At 38.3% G+C, this 20,523-nt stretch overlaps 1 long non-coding RNA gene across 2 annotated transcripts in view; it reads right to left on the bottom strand.

The window, feature by feature from the left end:
- LOC121659533 overlaps positions 1 to 18,795 on the bottom strand; it is a 34,308-nt gene extending 15,513 nt beyond the window's left edge. The window contains exons 1-2 of one of the 2 annotated variants that reach the window (XR_006014371.1): positions 11,148 to 18,795; positions 1,739 to 1,896 (exon numbers count right to left, since the gene is read on the bottom strand). This is a non-coding gene — a long non-coding RNA (uncharacterized LOC121659533). Of the gene's footprint in view, positions 1 to 1,738; positions 6,242 to 11,147 lie in introns of those variants that run through there. The other variant, XR_006014370.1, reaches the window with a different exon arrangement.
- Between the last annotated feature and the right edge of the window lie 1,728 nt (positions 18,796 to 20,523).

Below are 20,523 nucleotides of genomic sequence, written 5' to 3'. Positions count from 1 at the left end.
TGGAAAATTGTTCTTCATATAGCAAGTTCTTGTTCAAGCAGGAGCAATCCCATAAAAGTTTGTAAGTTATATTTTGGTGCAACGTTAGGATTAGATTGTGCTGGCAAACAGAACATATAAGTGAAATATACTCCTTTAAGTTTACTGAATGCTTAATGATAAGTCTATTTCATATATAATATATATACATTATATACGAAATTAATTTACCAACAACTTTTTTGAAAATTGAGGGGTCTTTGGAAATCAAAGCAATGATAATAGAACTTCATGACTTCCTGTGATATGTAGTGTAAGAATCAAAAGTGGTCTGGAGGAGTTAAGGTGTGCTTACCATAGTATACATATATGCTTGGTACCTGCTGCAGGCAATAGTGAAAATGCCTCAGCAACTGAAAAAGCAAGCATAGAAATATCTCATTTGAAGCATACTTTCTTTCTTCTTTTCTTTTCCCCCCTCTCTGCTGTTTTTTAAAGTTGTTCAGCTTAGCGTGTTGGAAATACCCAATTTGGTTTTACCTTCATTCGATAAGGAAATCATTAATAATGGGATGGCATAGGATGGTGAAATGAGAAACATACCACTCAATACTTAGTTTGTCTCCCAGTTTCACTTGGTTAGCAAAGTTTCCTCTAGAAAAGGCAGAATGAAAGAAGTCTGACTGAATTTAGCTGGTTTTGTCATACTCTGCCTTCCTTTCTGATTTATATTTTATTAAGCAAAAAGTTAAGCAAAAGTTATAAATAATGTGTTAGCCAGAGGCATCCTCATCCATGACTTAATGGTACTAAAGACTTCCCACATTTCCACACAATTTTAAAAAGAAGACACGGAGCTTCTGAGAAAAGAAAAGAATTTCAGGTTCTGGGCAGCAGCACCACACCTATTGTTACTAGTTTAACCAATTTTAGGAATGCCTAGAGAGCATGGATTAGCAGAGCTAGTATACATGATAACTAATAACTGCTCTTGCTCTTTCATGAGAGTCAGCACTACCAAAGAAATACCTGTGAGAACCAGATCTACTGCATGTAAATCCTTCACAGGAGAAAGAAATACACATTGCTAAGACTCTGGTATTTCCAACAGGCAAAAGTGGTGGAGCAGAAGTGATGGGACATGGTAGTCCTGTGCAGTGCCAGCCTATGATCCTTGTTTCTCATTTATGCTTTAGGAGATGTTTCCCATTCAGGAATGAGATGCAGGAGCCTGCTATACGAAAAACACTTTTCCTGACCTTATCCACACACCATAACATGGAAGAAAAAGAGAATTTCAAGCAGCATGGATCATCAGAAAACCATGCCTTTCCTGGGGGCAAGCCAATAAGCTATGAATGATCCCTGCATCCAGATTTGTTAATGAGAAAGAGAAGATACAGCAGAATAGTATGTTCTAAATTACTGATAATTTAAATCAAATTCTGTCCAGTGATTGTCTAAACCAATAATTAAATTATATCAACCATCACAGCTCTTGGTTGATTGGAGAAGACCTTACTGTCTCCAACTTCTTGCTTTCTTCTTTTCTTTACTAACCCAAGACTGCTACTTATTAGCTCTTGTCCATGGTGCAAACACAGATCAGGATTTCCTTTTTTTCACCTGACTTTTGCCCTATCTTTGAGGTCTGTCACAGCGGTTGGGAAGGACCAAACTAATAAAAACAGATGTATATATGTATTATAGTTTTTCTTGGATAGCTCTACTTATGATCTTCAACCAAATGAAGACTTACCTTACACAGACTGTGCTGCAATCCATGTAAAGACGATCTTCGAACTTTTTTAATCCATCGGGAAGGTTTTGGACAGGTTGGGAGCTGCTGAAGATCAGTATCTAGCCATTTCCACTCCTATTTCTTCCTACAAATGGAAAGTCTCTGCAAAGGTGTTGCTGTGACATGATGATGCAAAATCAGGCACAGAGCAAGTATCACACATAGTGCATAAGTGCCAGTAATATAACCCATTACTAGACCACTTTGAAAACAACTCATGATTTTTTCCTATTGTAGACTTAACACTTCCTATTTTAAGAAATTTGACTTAAATTTTCCTGGTAATAGAAGTTATTTCATTTAGGAACAAAATCAAAAGATGAGCTAGCAGGCTCCTGTAGCTCCTGGGCTAACAGCTCTGTTTCTGGCTGCAGTTTTGACAGCAAGCTAAAATACTACAGTGGACCTGTGAACTTACTTATTCAAAAGTTAATACGAATACATTTTCCAGTTTTTCTACCTCTTAGTTTTCTTGGAATTCTGTACATGTTCAAGGTTAAGATTACACTATTTAATACCAGCAATAGTTTATTGTTTGTAATTCATAAAAAATGAGGTTTCTTGTTTATTTTTTCTGACTCTGAACTATCTTCTGTCTGAGGTCATATGTTTCTTGCTTTTCATCATATGATTCAGTCTTTCAAAGGCAACTGTTCCACTAGGAAGGTGAAAAGGCAACTGAAATAATACAATGTGTCATCAAAATAAAATGTGATGCAATTTTAGTTTATTGCTACTCAGGGAATTCTATTTCAGTATCTTAATCTCTTTATCCAGAAGTGAGATAAGCTAGCGAGCATTGACACTTCTAGTCAGAAATTTTTAGTTATTATATAACTGGCATATAAGTGTTGTTTATACAAGACAGAAATACAATATATTCCCTCTAGACAAAAGACCATTAGCCTTAAAACTTTCATTACTTCTAGATTCACGATGTCCTGAAGACAAAAACTTGTATTCTTTTCCAAGAAAAAAAGCCTTGATCCTCTAGCAAAAGATGCACAGCCTCCTCACCACATTGAAATTTTAAAAATTGCCTCAGTTGAGGCTTTAACATACTTTTGGTGCTTCTATGTAGCATTAAGCTTATTTCCGAAGGCTTTTGTAATGGTCAATTAAGTCGTCGACAAACTTAGAAAATGCCAGCTTTTTGTGAAAGTGGCACTCGGTAGCAGCTGCTCCCATTACTACAGATCCACTCCACATACCTGCCAGAGACCATAGTCGGGCTTTGAGGGTCTGTTGCTTTTGACTACAAAGTTACAGGGCAGATTAATGGTCTCTCTGCAAAGAACACCTGAGCTGAGCTAAGCTCAATTAGTCAATGTAAGGAATCATAGGAAACAGAAGATGAGTCTGAAGCAAGCTAAGGTGCTTTCTTCTACCTTTGACACTTCACTCAGACTTTCCACAAAATGTCTACAAAGCCAAAAGATAAAAACAAATTAATTTCACTCAAATCCAGAAAGTAAACTGTGGATTCTGCAGTAAAGAATTTTTTTTCAAGACTCAGTAATTGCTCTCCAGTTGCCCAGTTTCCTGGAGTCTAGAATCCGTAATTCCTTGGCTTTTTGGTGTGGTTTTTTTTTAACTGAATATTATTTAAACTAGTGTTTTAATAGAGACAAAAACTGATGGAAAAACATAATTTCTTAAAATGCCACTCACTGGACAGAGGTGGATCCCCAAAGATGGAACAGATGTCACATTAGTACAGTGGGCAGAGAAAGAACTGTCATGTAAGCAAAACAATCAAAAGGCAAAGTAAAAAAATAAGCAGCTATCAAAGAATAAATACTTTATTGTTCCTTATTTTCACAGAGGCAATTCCTTTTTGCCTTCCACAGAAGCAAAGCTTTTTCAGCATTGAATGCTCTGTTGGCAGCTCAAAGCACTGCAAATCTTTAACAAATCCCAGGACCAACTTCCATGTTTTCTGCACTAAACCAGGATGACAGAGATAACAGTGCAGCTGATTCCTCCCTGATTATGGCCCAGTTCATATCAGAATAAATTGGGAATAGTTCAGTTGAAGGTAAAGAAGTTATTTTAAATTGTTACTGTAGTAAGGCAGAACAAGCCCTGATTCACAATGGGAAGATCAGATAATGTCATATATTGAATACAGATATAAATGCAAGGCTTCGCATACTGAGAAATGAATTTAAAAAGTATTTAATATATTGTTTAACTACAAATTAATGAATTTGTTTAATGTTCTATCCGTTGATAAATAATATTTGCATTGACAGCAATTGTACTCCTTGCTGTCTTGCTCTGTACTGCTGTGATAATTATTATTTCAAAACAAAAGTCAGACTATTTCCTCATTTGAGAGACAACATCCATCATATGAATTGTGGATTTTATTTAGAGCATACTGAAGTCCATTGGAAAAACTGCTGTGGCCTTCAGTGAGCTTTAGATCAGTCTCTTGAACAGGTCGGGATTCTTGGGGAAAATAATAGCATGAAACCTTGTAATTAACTCAAAATATATAATTCTTGTGCAGAGGGGCTGTATTTGAAATCTCAGAATAGATGAAATTAAAAGAGACCTCTGGAGGTCACCTAGTCCACTCCAATTTCTCAGGGAAGGGTCAATTACAGTTTGTTTCTCCAGGGTCGTGCAGGAACATAACTCTATTTCTCGACTTTTAAATTAACAACTTTGCCAGTTTACTTTTCTCTTACATAAAACTCTGTACTACATTTTACTCTGTAATTATGGGATCATTTTGGAAAATCTTTTTGGGCCTCTTGTCAAGAGAGTGGAATCCTGTTGTGCATTTTACATTTAGTATTACAATTTATTTTTTCACTGAGTAGGTCATCAGGATTTGAAGTTTTAATGTAATTTTGCAAATTATTGTAATTATTTGTAATTTTGACCTTTTTATGGCTCCATATTTTGATTGCAAAGCACTACACTTCTTTAGTGTGAGCCAGTGAGACTGCAATCAATGGAGAAAAGACTTAAATAGAACTAATATAAAATGGATACCTTTGAAGGTAGATAAATACCTTTAAAATTGTCAAGACCTACCAGAAACGTAACATTCTGAACCTCTCTGCTGTCAGAAGTCACTGCTGAGCCTCAGTGAGAATGGCATGCTAAACAGCCGCCTATGTTTCTATACAGATAATGGTCAAATCTTATCCCACTGCTTTTAATTTTATTGTTTCCACTTATTATTGTGTCCATCATCACTTGTAGAACTGCTCCACTGAATATTTTCACCATTTCCCTGGAAGATTATTGGTTGGCATCCCACAACATCCATCTTCTCATGAATCTGCTTATTTTTTACATTGAGAACTGTACAGCAATTAGCTGAGAATAACACCAATTATGAGTGATCGATTGATTGATGTTGTCTGTGAGTACCTGATACTGATTGTTGATGAGAGTTAAATTTTAATTAAAATCGCAGCTTCTCTTACTACTTATTACTAGTTGAGTATCAGTTAGAGTAGCCTTCATGCTTTCATGTCTTCTGGTCACAGCAATGCCAGAAATACATGGAGCAAGGGGCTGGAAAGAGCAAATCTCCAGGGTTGCTGCCTATTTAATGAGGGTATTTTCCTTTGATCAGGGAAACAGGGGGTACGAATCAAGCTAGGATTTTAATGTTAATCCTCATCTGAATCCTCATCTTATATTTTTACATAAAGAGATAGAAGGACATTTGTTTCACAGGTTGCATTTTCTTTCTTCTGTCCCTTTATTCTGATAAGGTACCAAATTCAAGCACATTGTCAATTTTCACAAATTTAGAAGTGACTGCAATGTCTTCTATGAGTAAAGTATATTCTCATATGCTAGAATTGAAAATTTAAATTTATAATACATTTCTAGCATCCATTTAGTGTGTTTTATTGAATGAAAATTTCATGTATGTTTTCAAAAAGATCTGATTTAAATTCCAAAGATCAGAACATACCAGTCTGAACTGCATAAAATGAAAAAGTGTCATTTTAGAAAGAGAGCTCATGAAACTGTTTTCCAGAAGGCCAAGCCTGTCCTGGGGTGCATCAGGCACAGCATCGCCAGCCGGGCAAGGGAGGGGATTGTCCCGCTCTGCTCTGCACTGGGGCAGCCTCACCTTGAGTGCTGGGGGCAGTTTTGGGTGCCACAATATAAAAAAGACATGAAGCTATTAGAGACCATCCAGAAGAGAAGCAACAAGGATGGTGAAAGGTCTGGAGGGGAAGCCATATGAGGAAGGGCTGAGGGCACTTGGTCTGTTCAGCCTGGAGAAGAGGAGACCGAGGGGAGACCTCATTGCAGTTATAACTTCCTTGTGAGGGAAAGAGGTGGGGCAGACACTGATCCCTTCTTTCTGGTGTCGAGTGACAGGACCTCAGGGAATCGCCTGAAGTTGTGTTGGGGAGGTTCAGGTTGGGTATTAGAAAAAGGTTCTTCACCCAGAGGGTGACTGGGCACTGGAATAGGCTCCCCAAGGAAGTGGTCACAACACCAAGCCTGACAGAGAAGAGTTTGGACAACACTCTCAGGCACATGGTGTAACTCTTGGGGATGGTCCCATGCAGGGTCAGGAGTTGGATTTGATGATCACTGTGGGTCCCTTCCAATGCAGTATATTGTGTGATTCTTTGATTTGTGTCTTGTATATTACTGAAACATTTCTGAATCTCTTAAATTACTGAAATTTTTGTGGTGGGAAAGAGCAGTGACAAAGAACAATTCTGAAAGTAGTGAGGGACATAGTCCATCTGATCTTACCTGAAATGATGTTTCAGACTTCACAGCTTACACTGAGAAGGCTCTGTTATCAATCAGTGACCTTGTTAGCATTTGCAGTGGGCAGGCTAATTAATGATGCTGCTTTGCATGGATTTGGGGATGAGTAGGAAACGGATATAACATAATTAAACTATGGTAAAGTTTCAGATTTGAACTATTACTACTGAAAATGTTGGTGGCTATGTCAGTTTAATCAAAAATAATATATATGCATGGATTTACTTTGCATCAGTTAATTTTGGAGCACAATCCCAAATACGGCTCTCTGTTAAATGCTATTTTTGGAAGTATGTGCTGTGAATTAAGAGCTGAGTAGCATTTCCTACAGACTTTAATTCCCTGGGCAGAATGTTACCTAGAACTCTGTTACCTAGCAAGAGTTTCTCAGCCTGTATTTCACTGGGTGCCATCAGAGTGGCTCAAGCCCTCAGTATCCATGCTAGTGTGAAATACTAGGGACTGCAGGGACGACAGGACAGGGGACTGGGGATGCATATCACTGTTGTGAGGAGTATCATAATTCCTGAGGATGTTGCTGTGTAGAACGGATTTGTCAGCAAGTCAGTATTCTTACCTTAGTAGACACAGTGCTACGTTTAGTTGACTTGCTCTGACTGTGTTCAACTTTTAACCTGTTTTATGTTGGACTGCAGGGTTAAACTAATTATATTGAGTAGATTTAAAAATTCCTTGCATATCTTGAAAGCATAGAGGCTTTGCAGTTTGCACATCCACTACATGGAAGCTATATCATTTTCTAGGAAAAATAAATACAGAATCACAGAATATTCTGAGTTGGAAGGGATCCACCAGATTCATCAAAGTCCAGCTCCTGGCCCTGCACAGGTCAGCCCCAATAATCACAATGTGCGCCTGAGAGTGTTGTTCAAACGTGCATTTACAAGACTTTATCTCCAAACATACATATTAAAAAAGCACATACCCAAGGTGCAGCAAGGAGTACAGCATGGAACATGTCAATGTTCCTGTTCCAGATCAGTGGCTTCAGGGGCTTCAACATATTATGCCAAAGACTGAGTTAATCAGTGTGGTGGTATTTTGCCAGATGGCACAGGGATAATTAAGTGAGGTATTTTTTTAGGGAGAATAATAAGGAAAAAAATTTAAAAAGGGAAAAAAAAAAAAAGATTAAGCTCCTCAGCCAGTGAGGCACTGATAACAGGCCAATATTCCTACCTGGCTCCTTCTAAGCTAGAGAGGTTTAATCTTTGCAGTCCTAAGGCTAGGATCAAGAATTCTGAACAACTGACTTAGAGAACACCAAGGAAGTTGAATCAGTTGTTCACAATTGCTTCAGGAGAATCTCAGACATATACGCTGCCAGCAAATGCTTCAAGAAGGTCTCTCTCTTTCCCCCTGAGTCCCTGGAATTAATGAAACTCATCAAAGCTTGCAAAGGAGGATGCAAATTTAGGGAAAAGATGATAAAATGGGTGTGTGGCTCCTGCATGAGCAAATAACCTGTGTTGGTATCTAAATTGATGGAAAATTCACAAATTGTGTTCACCAAAGAACACAACAGAGATAACAGTAAATGTCATGTTAGTTACCATAGTGCCTGCCTTTTTGATTAACCCAGTGCCTTCTGAAGTTCAAAAATTAATATAGCAGCTAGTTATTTTACAGACACTTGATTGTTCTAGCTGCTTGGCAGTGTAGTCCCTTTAAGCTTTTCCATTATACTGTCTCCACTGTATTTTGTGCAGTAGAGCTCTTAGACAAAAATACTGGCTTCAGAGCAATGCATGGCTGAGGAAACTGATACACACAGCTGAAATGTACTTACAAAAATCTGCCATGTTTCATCACAGATCTGTGACATAATGTACACAAAGTTTTCCAACATTCCAACATTCAAGCTTAGAAACGTCAGCTGTATTGGACAAAGGGATTATGATACAACTGTAAAAATTTTCATGTGCATCCAGTGTTTTATAATGATTCTTATCAAGTAATTTGGAGTAGTAGGCAGTCCATCAATAAATTAACTACGTTTCAAGCCTAAAGGCGACTCCAGAGCTGCCAGAGGAATAAGCCAAGGAGCCAGATGTCACTAGAAATGTTTGTCACTAGCTGATGAGTCCTGTGGCTGCCACCAAAGAAGAGAAGGAATGGGATAATGTATTGCCTTATTTTTCTGAGGCTAGCAGTCTCTGCATCAATCTACTGCAATTCTTTTGCCTTCTGAAGTAAATATTTTAATGTTTTTGCATTTTCTTCCAAGCTAAAACATGTTTATATGTGTCAGGAAGTGGAGTTTCTAGCATTTAAAAAATGAAATTGTTGTTTATTATTGATCAATACTGCTGTATATTCTCAGCCTTTAGTGTCACAGTTTGAGAGTGGCAGCGTTCAAGGCAAGGTTGGAGCAATCCGGTCTGGTGAAAGGCATCCCTAACCATGGCAAGCAGATTTGAACTAGATATTCTTTAAGGACCCCTCCAACCCAAACCACTTTGATACTATGAAATGAAACTCTGTTCTGGTTGTGATCTGATCTCATGGATTAGTAACTCTTTGATTGTCCATGAGGATGAAATAAGTAGGCCTTGGAGCCTTTATGGAATTAAGGCCCTACTACCACTTTCTGGCATTGAGAAACATCCAAAGCCACAGCGCCAGTGTCCAAAGAAGGTCTGCTTTATTCACTGTCTGGGTTTTAATCAGTCACAAGGCAACACAAGTACATTCTGGAAGGTATTGAACTCTTTTTCATCAGTGATACCCCATTCTGATACTGTAATACTCATTGCACGGACAGTAACACTCTCTTTATCCTTCTGTTTTTAACGGCTACCCTTCACTCTAGCACTATAGGTAAGTTTAACTCGAATTTCATTCACCTGGAAAGCAGATTAGTCCTACACACTAGTTCAAAGTAAAGCCTAGGCTGATATACTGATATACTGCATAATAGCTCTGGCTTGTCTTTTGACCTCAGCAAGCTTTTGTGCTTCTGATGTGCAGGTGGGTTAGATCCAGTGAATGAATTTACAAACATTTCTACACTATCAGTCAGACTGAGGTCGGTAAACAGAGGTCTGAGCCCATCTGAATCTAGATGTTTTTCTACCTCCCAACATGGTTTCCTTCAGAGATCCTGTTCAGGATTGGGCTGAGGGTTGCCACACTCCGGAAGGTGAGAAGCCAGATGTCATGGGAGAGCTTCTGAGCAGGACTCAATTGCTTTCTAGGTGAAAATATCATCCAGGACGTAGCTACCCACTTCTGTCTCCATCTCTCTGACACACTGCTCTGCTGCTCCAAATGTAGTTTAACACTCTGTGGCAAATGGCTTTAAAAGTGGGCACTCGAATTTCACTGTTCTGCCACTTGAAATATTATTGTAATGTGGTTTTCCTCCTCTGCCACATGCAGGCTTGCCTAATCACAGTCCAGTATTTACCGTGCAAGATGAACTTTGGACTTCCTCAACTATGGACTTAACTAAAGCTAAGCAAGAAACTGCAAACATTAAGTCAATCATATTTCCCTAAACCACCAAAGTAACCTCTTTACTACGTTTATTTTTATGCAGCAAGCAAAAAGAGGGTTTGGCCATTTTGTTTTGGTTTTGTATCCACAGCACACAAGAAAAAGGGTAAGATTACACAGAAATTGGATCAAATAGTATATTTGTAAGCCTGAGTTTTTATTTATAATGTATTGACAGATTCTGCCTATTTTAATTGAATGTCTTATAACTCACCTTGTGAAAGACAGCCTGCTATTGGAATCAACCTATGATACCAGATCAGCAGCCTCTGGTTTGTCAAGTCTTTATATAGAAACAGAAACCAGATATTTCTAAAAGGCAACTGTGCTATTACACTGGGCTTTAGATTCCAAGGCCATGAGGATCAAGTGGATTAGGCCCAGGTCTTTGACTTTAGGTTGATTACAGAAAATGATCAAGACCTTAGGATGCCACAGGAATTCTCTCTTTACATCCAGAGAGAGATAATTCCCTTCCCAGTATGGATCTGGACATTTGTCTTCTTTATTTCTTTGAGAGGTTTCTACTTTCAGTATTTTCATCAAGAAGAAAAGGATGGAGTGACCAGCAAAGGTACCAGTGCTGTGAATGTGCAAAGAAAATGACACAGCAATTGGCATTTCATACAGGACCAGAGGAGTTCTCATATTATATGAGAGCCCATCCAGCATCCCTGAGTACATAACTGGTCAGCTGAACCATTGCTCTCTTCCGTCTTTCACTTCTGAATGCTGACTTTTTAAAAAGCTGGCACATTGGTAACTTTTATTGTGAAAAAATTATAATTTGTCATGTGTGAAGACAAGCTGCCAGAGAAACAAACCCAGGATATCAGTCTATTTTCCTTCCTGAAAATTTCCTCTGAACCCCTTTTTTCCACCACTGGGATGTAGTCACCTCTCTTGATCATTGCTGGAGTCTGTGAAAATGCACTGCACTGTGTTCCTGAGGCTCTCTCATGTTTCTCTGCCTCTGATGCAAACTGTCGAACCTGTGGGGTTTTTTTCTCTAACTAAAATACAAAGTTACTTAATTTGAAGGGTCACAATACTTAAAAGGTAGAAAAAGATATTATAATACCCGGAGAGCTGGGGTTTTTTGACCTGCACATCATCTGTTGTCTGTGTTGAAGGTTTTTAGTCCTGTGGTTATCATGGACTGAGGCATAAGCATCTGTAGCTCCCTTCCTCCCTCTGTTAGCTCTCTGTTGAAGAAAACATAGAGAGTTATTTACACTGTTTTAAGAATATCCTTTCAAATTTAAAAGAAAAATCCAAGACCTGTGTGAACTTTAGCTGAGAGCTAACATGGAAGAGAATATGGCCTTAATATCTTTCAGTGTAAATACAGATATTTTTAAATAAAGGAAAAAAGCCAGTAATTCTGACTCATCTTTTTTTCTTAAATTGATGTAATTTCAGTTGGCCTTCTGTGGAGAGAAAGAATAAGGGAAAATAAGTGGGATAAACTTAAGATGCAGCAACAGAAATTTATAAATTCATTTACCATAAGTATTCTCCATTAAATTTTTGCTGTTCTTTGTTTTAGGGTTTATATTGCCATATTTCATATTTCAATGATTTTGGAGTCTTCTTTTTTTTCCTAAGAGATGCTATGACTTTTCTATATGCTACTAAACATATGTTGTTTAAAACTCACTAGTACATACTTTTGACCGGTTAAGCATTATTCAAATCCTTTTATCATAAAAGTCTATTCTCGAAAGATCACCTTATTCTAAGGTTACTAAAATGAAAGCAAAAGCCTTGCACATTAAGACTCTTTTTTTCCAAAAGATTTCCATTTTCTTCTCCAGATCTGCCACTTCACTTGCTAGTTGTATCATGAAAAGCTGTGCTTATAGCAGACCTATTGTGGAGTGAAAAGAGAAAATGCTTTGCTACAAGGCAGTAGCTAATCCACTATTCTTCAGGGACTGATATTCATCTATCCTTCAATAAAAGCTAATGGTTAAATAGACCCAATGCACTCAGCTAATCTAGGAAGAAGCTGATGGCTGGGGGTTGGGATTCAAAGTTCATGCTGAAGTGCTATTCCTGAAGACAAAGATATTCTTACATTTGCCTTAGAAAAAAATGACAATGCTAAAAATATCAGGTGGCTTTCATTCTCAAATACACAGTTTTATGAAACAGAATCTATGGCACCTGAAAAAGCTAAATTTTATTAATTTTTAACCATTCATTGCTTTTATGAATTTTTCTTTTTAAGGGATGTGAATATTTAAACAAAGGGATTACATTTTAAATAACCTTCTGTCTAGTGTTTTGCTACTTGAATTCCAACACCCTTAAGAAGATACCATGGTTTTTTTCATGAAAAGCAATTTTTGCAAAGCCCTTCCAGAAGGAAGGGAGATGACAACACCGCATTTCTCTCTGTATAACTACCATCCCAGTTAAAGCTACTGCTGTGCTGTGCATATCAAACAGTCCAGTGCAAGAAGGAAAGCTCACTTGAGAAATCAACAATGAGAACAAAAGCCCACAACTAACACAACACACTACACAAGGGCATAGAAAATTTTTATAAGCAAGGTTGTGACTTAAAATACAGTATATATATTCTGAACAACTGCTGTAGCAGTTGTGTATGAGTGCAGATATATCACTGCTTTTAATAGACAGCCTAAAATTATTTTGTCTGTGCTGCAGGACATTTAAGTTAGCCATACTGTGACTAAGCCTGAAAACAAAATGACCTGAATATACAGATGTATTGTTTAACTGCAGGACATTGGTCACAAAAGGCCTAATTCTGGTACCCCTGAAAACAGTGGCAATAGCTCCCCTGATTTCACCAGAAACAGGACAGAATAGTAACTAGGAGCACAGCTGAAACTGGTGGCTGAAGGCCTTATTTCAGGACCTTCTCATAGTGCAGGTGATGAAACGCCATGCACTGCAGCAAAATGTCACACCTCTGTACGTTAGTGGGCTGCTGGCAGAACATCTGTGTTTTCTCAGAAACACAGAACCACTATTGGATACCTGCTGGGTGAGAGGGTTTCAGGATTTGTGTCTTTCCACAAACTTAATAGTGCCAATATTTTTTCTCTTTCTGCATCTTTCTCCTCATTTGTCAGTTAAAAAAATACAAACCTGTGTGTGTATCTTTCATTTTATAGGGTTTTGTGCACCTTTTCAGTGCCCTTTAATTTTAATCCCTCTTTTAAAGGATGTTTGTTAGTAGGGCATCATCTTTCTAGCTGAGGCCAGACTGTATCCCTCGGTCCAAAGAGAAGCACTACTATGACAACAGCTCTTCTTTCCCTTCAGCATGCATCAGTGAGGATAATCTGGGGACAAATACAGTCTTGCAATAAGCTCAAAACCATCCATTTGCCTTGAAAAGCTGAGAAAAGGGGAACCTCTGTGATCTGCATATTGGCACCAAGTGGATTGAGCTACTCAAGGGTTTAGGGATGGAATACAGATGCTCACATAGCAGATCTCGTACATAATTTTTGTGCAGGTCTCTCAGTCCTCGTTACTGTAGAATTTATATCATATTAGTTCAGAAGTGCAAAGTAATATGGAGTCCAAGCAGTCAGTGTTGGAGACATATCTGAGATAACGAATCTAATAGGTGGAAACCATAGAGCTGGCTAAAGGACAGCAATTTTAATGAGCTGTTCAAAATCTCTCAGATTACTATGTAAACTCACGGTATTTCAACATATATGAAAGTTGCAATTTGATATCTGAGATGAATTTGCTCTATATTACTGACTTCATCTGAAAGCTATCTCAAGACCTCTATATTATAAGGGTCAAGATCTGTTAAGACAGATCTTGTTAAGACAGTCTGAGAGATATTTATTTTCAGATTATCATATATTGCAATTAAATAGGAAAGACACATATTTGACATTCATAAATAAGTCAAACACAGTTTTGGACATTATAAAATTGATCCAGAAATAAAATTTCTCAGTAGATTTTTGTAATATGGTAGGCTACTTTTTTTGTTTGTATCTACTGAAGTTTGATAAAAGTAGATTTGGTTGAGCAGCTCACAGGTGCCTCATGCAGTAAGGGCTGCCGTGACAGGTAGTCACCAGGCAGCGTAGTCCAGGTATGCTACCACTAAGAGTCTGGATGGGACCTGTTGGCTGTTTCTACTGCCATCTCTTGAAAAATAAGTCAGAAGAGGTACAGTACCTGGATCCTGTCAATGCAGGATGAAATGGTGCCTTACTGTTTGACTGCATTTACATTCTTAATGGTCTTGGCTCTGGCAGGATGATAAACCAGGCAATGAAGATTGTGAATTCATTACAGCCCGTCTCTCATTCTGTCATTGCAACACACTGACACATGTTTCTAACCCTGACATTGAGAAGCTTGGGAACTTCATCTTTTCTCATTGCACATTACTTTTCAATTAGCTATTTATTCCACGACAATCTTCCATTCTGTTACAGCTTGCTTACTGAGGGTTGTTCTGACAAAGACTGTAGTAGGAGGTACTGTCGCACCCAGCCCGGGTAATCAGGAGAACCAGATTTCTGCTCCAACCTGCTGAAAAACACTTCCCAACAAGAAAGTTTTCAAACTTGTTAGAAGCAAAAGATCTTCCCCTTCAGTTTGTTAACATTCAGCAAGTCAATTCCTTTGAATATGCTTGTGAGACAGACTTGTTTAAAAAGTAATCACTGAGGGCTGTGACTGATCTGTATCACACAGTTAGCAATTTATGAGTACATGCCATTTCATTTTCTCAGGGTGTCATTTTTTTGCTAAATTTAAGCGACACTGAAAAATTAAAATATTTGGAGGGTTCTCTGACTCTGTCTTTTCAATCAATTATACTGAGTGATTACAAGTGGAAAGGCCTGGGTCATTCAAATGTAGTTTTCCACTGAAGAAACACTGCAAAATGCAGATTAGGCATTTGATGTAAGACAAAGGGATCACAGTCATCACGAAAAATAGAACTAGGAGTACAAAATAGTCAATATATGAGGAGAATACATGGTAAAAAAATTATTTCTCAACATAAATACATATTACATTTCTTTTTGCCTCTTCTGCTTTTCTAGAAACAGCCTCCTCTGCTTTTTAAATGTCATCCATATTTATCAGACTGCATGGTTCTTGACATTTAGGAATATTTTTTCATCAAACTGTAACTGAAGCTTTGACAAAGGGTACTAATTATCAAGGGACTAGATTTTTTTTCCCTTTTTTCCCCTTTTTTGAAGGAGCAGAAGGCTGCAGAGAAAACATGAATTGTCAGCTACTTTTAATACTCCTATAGCAGTCTCTCTGTCCTTATTTTTGAACATACCTAGAAATAAGAATTTAAGTGTTTGCTGAAGCATGTAGAAAATGCATTTGGAATTGAGTAACTTGATTTTAAATGACAGAGGTCATAAGATTATTTACTTTAGTAAAGAGTTTCCACCTGTTAGAACTACATATAATCCCTACTGAAGGAAATTTTACTAATATTTTTAAATGCAGTTACTGATTATTCACCAATGATGATTTAATTGACTATGGGATGCATAGCTTGTACAATGTCACGATATGGTGACTAAAAAATTGAAGCATGAAAAATGGAAAAAATGCTCAGTTACTAAACAGAAGACCGCATTAAAAAAAAAAAATGTACACTGTGCTGTTTATCAGCAAAAGTTGTTCCTGTTAGAAATAACCTATTTTCTTGTCCTTATTGGCAGTAAAGACATACTGGACCCTGATCAGAAAGATGATCGTTTTTCACAAATCCCTTTTATCAGCCTGCAAATGAAGCCTAATATAAGTGTACAGATATACATCTGAAATCTATTATTCATCCATTTTCAGTTGCCTAGCAATGGCACAACTGCAAAGCAAAGAACAGTATGTGGTGAGTACTACATGTTTTCTTTATTGTTATCGATAACTTTGTGTCCATATATATCTTCATTATGATCTCGCCTGCCATCACATATAAATTATTTGATTTCCTTGACTTGTCAAACACAAGCCACTTAGTTTGAAGTGAGATTTTTAAGTAAGAAAAAATACCAGATATTCCCATTACAAAATCAATTTTAATTTAGTTGCAATATCAAAGCCTGCTTTGAATACACGCTCCATGAATTCAGCTGTGCTAATAGCAACACTTAAGTCAGATTATCTGAACAAGTTTTACAAAAATTTAAGGCTAAATACAACTTTCGTGTCTGGCCCAGCCTTGTTTTAATGTCATTAATTGCAAATTGACACATTGTCTTTGCCTACTCTATCTAACCATAGTGTAAGAAAAGAATAAGGCCAGTCCTAGTAAACCCTCAGGGATGACAACTGCCAAACAGCTACCTGAAACAGCAGAAAAGAAATATAGATCTCAGTATTCTTAAAATTCAGCACCTTCTATACAGTCAACTTTACTTCTTGTCACTCCTTTTTATCCTGCACAAAATCCCTATCAATGTTTTCCTGTCACAGTTTTTAAATAATCAGACATTTAGGAAACAGAAAGGAAAAGAAATTAGTTCTTCCCCTGAAAAAAATGCATAACAGACCACCTCTGCCTGGCTCTGCATAATTTACAACTTGCAATTTTCTCCCTGAGAGACAATGCATCATACCAACCTAAAGCAAACAAACAAAAAACCAGAAAAAACCCTTCTCCCCCTTCACTTTTTTCATACATTAATGAAAACTAAGGCATTCTTGGCAATACTGTCCCTCTTATTGATTAGTGTCTCCAAACGCACAGAATATTGATTGACACTGATTTATGTCTTACAGCTCCACATAAATTTGGTACTCCTTTCCTCTTTTTGATTTATCCACCTCAGCATCAACTCCTAGAAACTCTCTGGACTTCAGTGGATCAAGATAAACCAGAAAGGTTTAAGGATGCAAAGAGATGCAGTATATGAAGGACATGCTTCTGCTGGATGCGGCTCTTTCCAGGTTATGGGTTTCAAGCATTGCAGAATGTGTGGCAAAAGAAATTGTGGTTCAGTACAGAATGAATTGTTCACTGGCCATTTTCCATGTGGGGTGGTGAAAAGGATGATCTGATCCTTCTTCCCTCATGGAAAATGTCATCGTCCCTCTTGAAGTTTTCTAGTAACTAGAAAAACAAGAAATTGCCCTTCCTACTCTCAGTAATTCTAGTGCCCCAGTATATAGCTGTTAGAGATATTTTCATGCCAGTCATTTGATTTAAGGAACCACTGAAGTTTTGCACTTTTGTATCAAGTTCTGAAGGCACTTTTGTACCACGTCCTGAAGGTGTACAAGTTTCAACAGGATTTGGCTCACTTGTGTTCTGCATATGTGTATAGGTAGATAATTTAGTAGCAGACCAAAATGAAAGCAAGACTGCATAAGTTACAGAGATTAAAGGGTTTACCTTTCCTGCATGGAGGACAGTCATAGAGGGCTTCAAGAGGAAAACTCTCAATGCATCACGTTCCACAGGCTCTCCTCACCTGTGTTTGTCTCTCCAGCCTCTTTCATTGCTGGACATAGAGGTTTTTTTTCTCCAAGATTCAAGTGGTTATTATAAATTCACTACCTCACTGTTTCACTCAGAACAGTTGTAAAATATCACCTATGATCTGAGAAATAATCAACTATTTATCCTGATCATGAAAAATCTCTATAGTGCCTACTCCATGGTAGGACTTTCACATATGGTCAATCTACCCAACCTGATATAAATGCTGTAGCCAGGTGCACCAGCTAAGACAGGCATCCCTTCTGGTTTCTGCAATCACCTACTTTTGATTATTTTTGCTGGCAGACAGAGCACAGAAATTTCATGGTGTACTATAAACAGCCTTAAGGAAATAGAACATTTGAAGGATGGTGTACATAGGAGAGAAGAGAGAAGTAAGTAGAATTAAAATGTAGCAGACCCCCTGAGAGAAATTATTGCCTGGCAATTTAGAGTAATTTCCATTTTTAAGTAGTCCTTGTGAGGAAGAGCAAGAGTCATTTTCAGTCTAGCATTTGAATATTGAACTAATGGAGAAATGGTAGCTCTGCAGTGGCTCCGGCAGAGATCCAAGTGTTTTTTCCAGAGAGACCTTTTTCTGCTCCATATTTAAACTACATTTGTCTTAGAACTGCTGGAGTCTATTTTAAGGTAAACTAAAATCTCATTTAGCCTTGTGATATTTTCAAGCTTCACCAAGAAGCAGCGACAGTATGAAGGGATCAAAACTATTACACTGTAGTGAACAGCAGCTTTGGGGGAAAGGACTTGGGTAAACAGATGCAGGATATTAAAGCCAGAAATGCATACACCACCAACACTTTGGCCTACTTGTCATTTTAAAGCATCGCTAAATCTCCTACATAAAGCACCCAAGTATGCCCAAGGAGGGCATGGGAGAGAATCATCTGCTGTAAACTGTCTGGCTGGCAGAAGTGAAGAGTGACCTGTGTCCCTGTCCTTCTGAGTAAGCTCCCACACCACAGACCTCTTCTGGCACTCTGACTGCAGCCCCAAGGTGGTTGTGGATAAATGTCTGGGGCTATCCATGTATTCATGTCTTTCACTTTGAAGCACCTGAAAAGAAGTGGCCCACAAAGCAGTGTATTCACAGACGGACAGTGGGAGGATATGGTGGATGCTCTGAGGTCTGCCAGGAGGTTGAGGGAAGACAGTACACTCCGCAGGGCAAGGTTTGCAAATCTATGGAGACTGAACATGCCACGAGCTATCAGAGCCACACTCAGGCTCTGTATCTTGGATTCACTCTAACGACACCCCAGGAGGCCAGAGGAGCCCTTCTTCAGCAATGTGGTTCATCATGACCCAGCAAAAAAACAGGAAACGGGGTTACAGGACAGCATAAATATAAAATAGGTCACACATCTCACTGGCTGAAGACACCCTAATACTCTGTTTGAACAGAAAGATGTTTGCACCACACAGATGTCTACATTTTTCACCTATGAGACTGAGTGACATGAAGCTACCCTGGGTCGTCCATGCTTTGGGCTGATGTGCATAGTAATACTATGCTTCTGCTATAGGCACAGATTTGAGACCTAGGGAAAACAAGGATAAATTTTAAAAGATTGATTTAAGGTCTTTATTCCAATGGAATTTTGCTAGAAAAATCTGTGAGTTGAGTAGCATGCATGTATTCACACAGCATTTGGTGGCAGAGGACAGGAAGCATTTTGAACGCCAATATAATATCCCTGCCACTTGGGTAACACAGCTGTAAAAGCCGTGTACCAGAACCAGGTCACTAATCAGCTGCCCCAGCATGGAGTTGCAGCACCCACTTAGTCAAACAAGTCAATAATCAGGTCATTTCTTTCCTTCTTCTGAACCATTTAAGTTAATAATTTTGTTTAATAAAGCTTCTAAGCATCTTCCTACTTTTAAGACACAGAAATTTCTTACATTTTTAGAAGCGTCAGTTTTTAAAGAGCACTGAAAAGTTAAAAGGACTTTGTTACTTCTATAAATGAAAAACAACTTGAGAATTTGTATTTTGTTTGGAAAGTATATTTTAAAACTAGATTTAATCCAAGCAATCACAAAGCACAATCTGCATTATGCAGCCAATGCATAGCCAAACAGTAATTTTGTCAGGTTTGGCACAAAATGCAGTAAAAAGAAGCTTTTCTGGAGATTGCCAGCATCTCCAAATCCCTTTCAAAAACATAATGAAATAGCTTCCTTTTCTATTCCTATTCTTTCAATTAAAAGGAAAAAACACTTTGCCCCATGCAGTGTGAGCTACTGTTCCTATTTTAATCGCAGGGATGGGAATGTAGGGCAGTCACTGTTGCAGTCAGTGGATATAAAACCACACTTCTGTGACAGGACTACACCACACATTAAAACAGGGCAGGGATGCCCAATACAGCAAGGCTGAGCTGAGCTGTGTAGCCTGGCAATGCATGTTTATTGAGCTGGTAAGAAGCTATGGATCTAGAGAAGGGCAACTAAATGATTAAAGATAGAGCAGTTGCTTACATAAAGAGACAAAAAGCTACAACTTAGCTTGGAGAAGGAAAAACTGAAGGGGGTGCTGTAGTTTAAGCCCAGCTGGAAATAAAGCACCACAAAGCCGTTTGCTCTACACCCTTCTTCCCCACAATGTGGTGGAATGGCGAGGAAAAGTGAAACTTGTAGGTTGAGAGAAAAGCAGTTTAAGAGGGAAAGCAAAAGGTGCACACACAAGCAAAGAAAAACCAAAAAAAATTAATTCATCACTTCCCATGGGCAAGCAGGTTTTCAGCCATCTCCAGAGGAGCATGGCCCCATCATGTGTGACAGTCACCTGGTAAGACAAATGCCATCACTGCAAATGTTTCCCCCTTCCTCCTTCTTCCCCCAACTTTGTTTACTGAGCATGATGTCAGATGATCTGGAGTATCCCTTTGGTCAGCTGGGGTCACATGTCCAGGGTGTGCCCCTTCAACCCCCCCAGGCACCCCATTCTCCTTGCCAGTGCAGC

The sequence above is a fragment of the Corvus kubaryi genome, unplaced genomic scaffold (assembly GCF_017639235.1).
Source record: "Corvus kubaryi isolate FWS band 111438036 unplaced genomic scaffold, C.kubaryi_AGA036_p1.0 137, whole genome shotgun sequence".
NCBI lineage: Eukaryota > Metazoa > Chordata > Aves > Passeriformes > Corvidae > Corvus > Corvus kubaryi.
The sequence above is the reverse complement of the archived record's forward strand: the minus strand, read 5'-3'. Positions and strand labels throughout refer to the sequence as shown.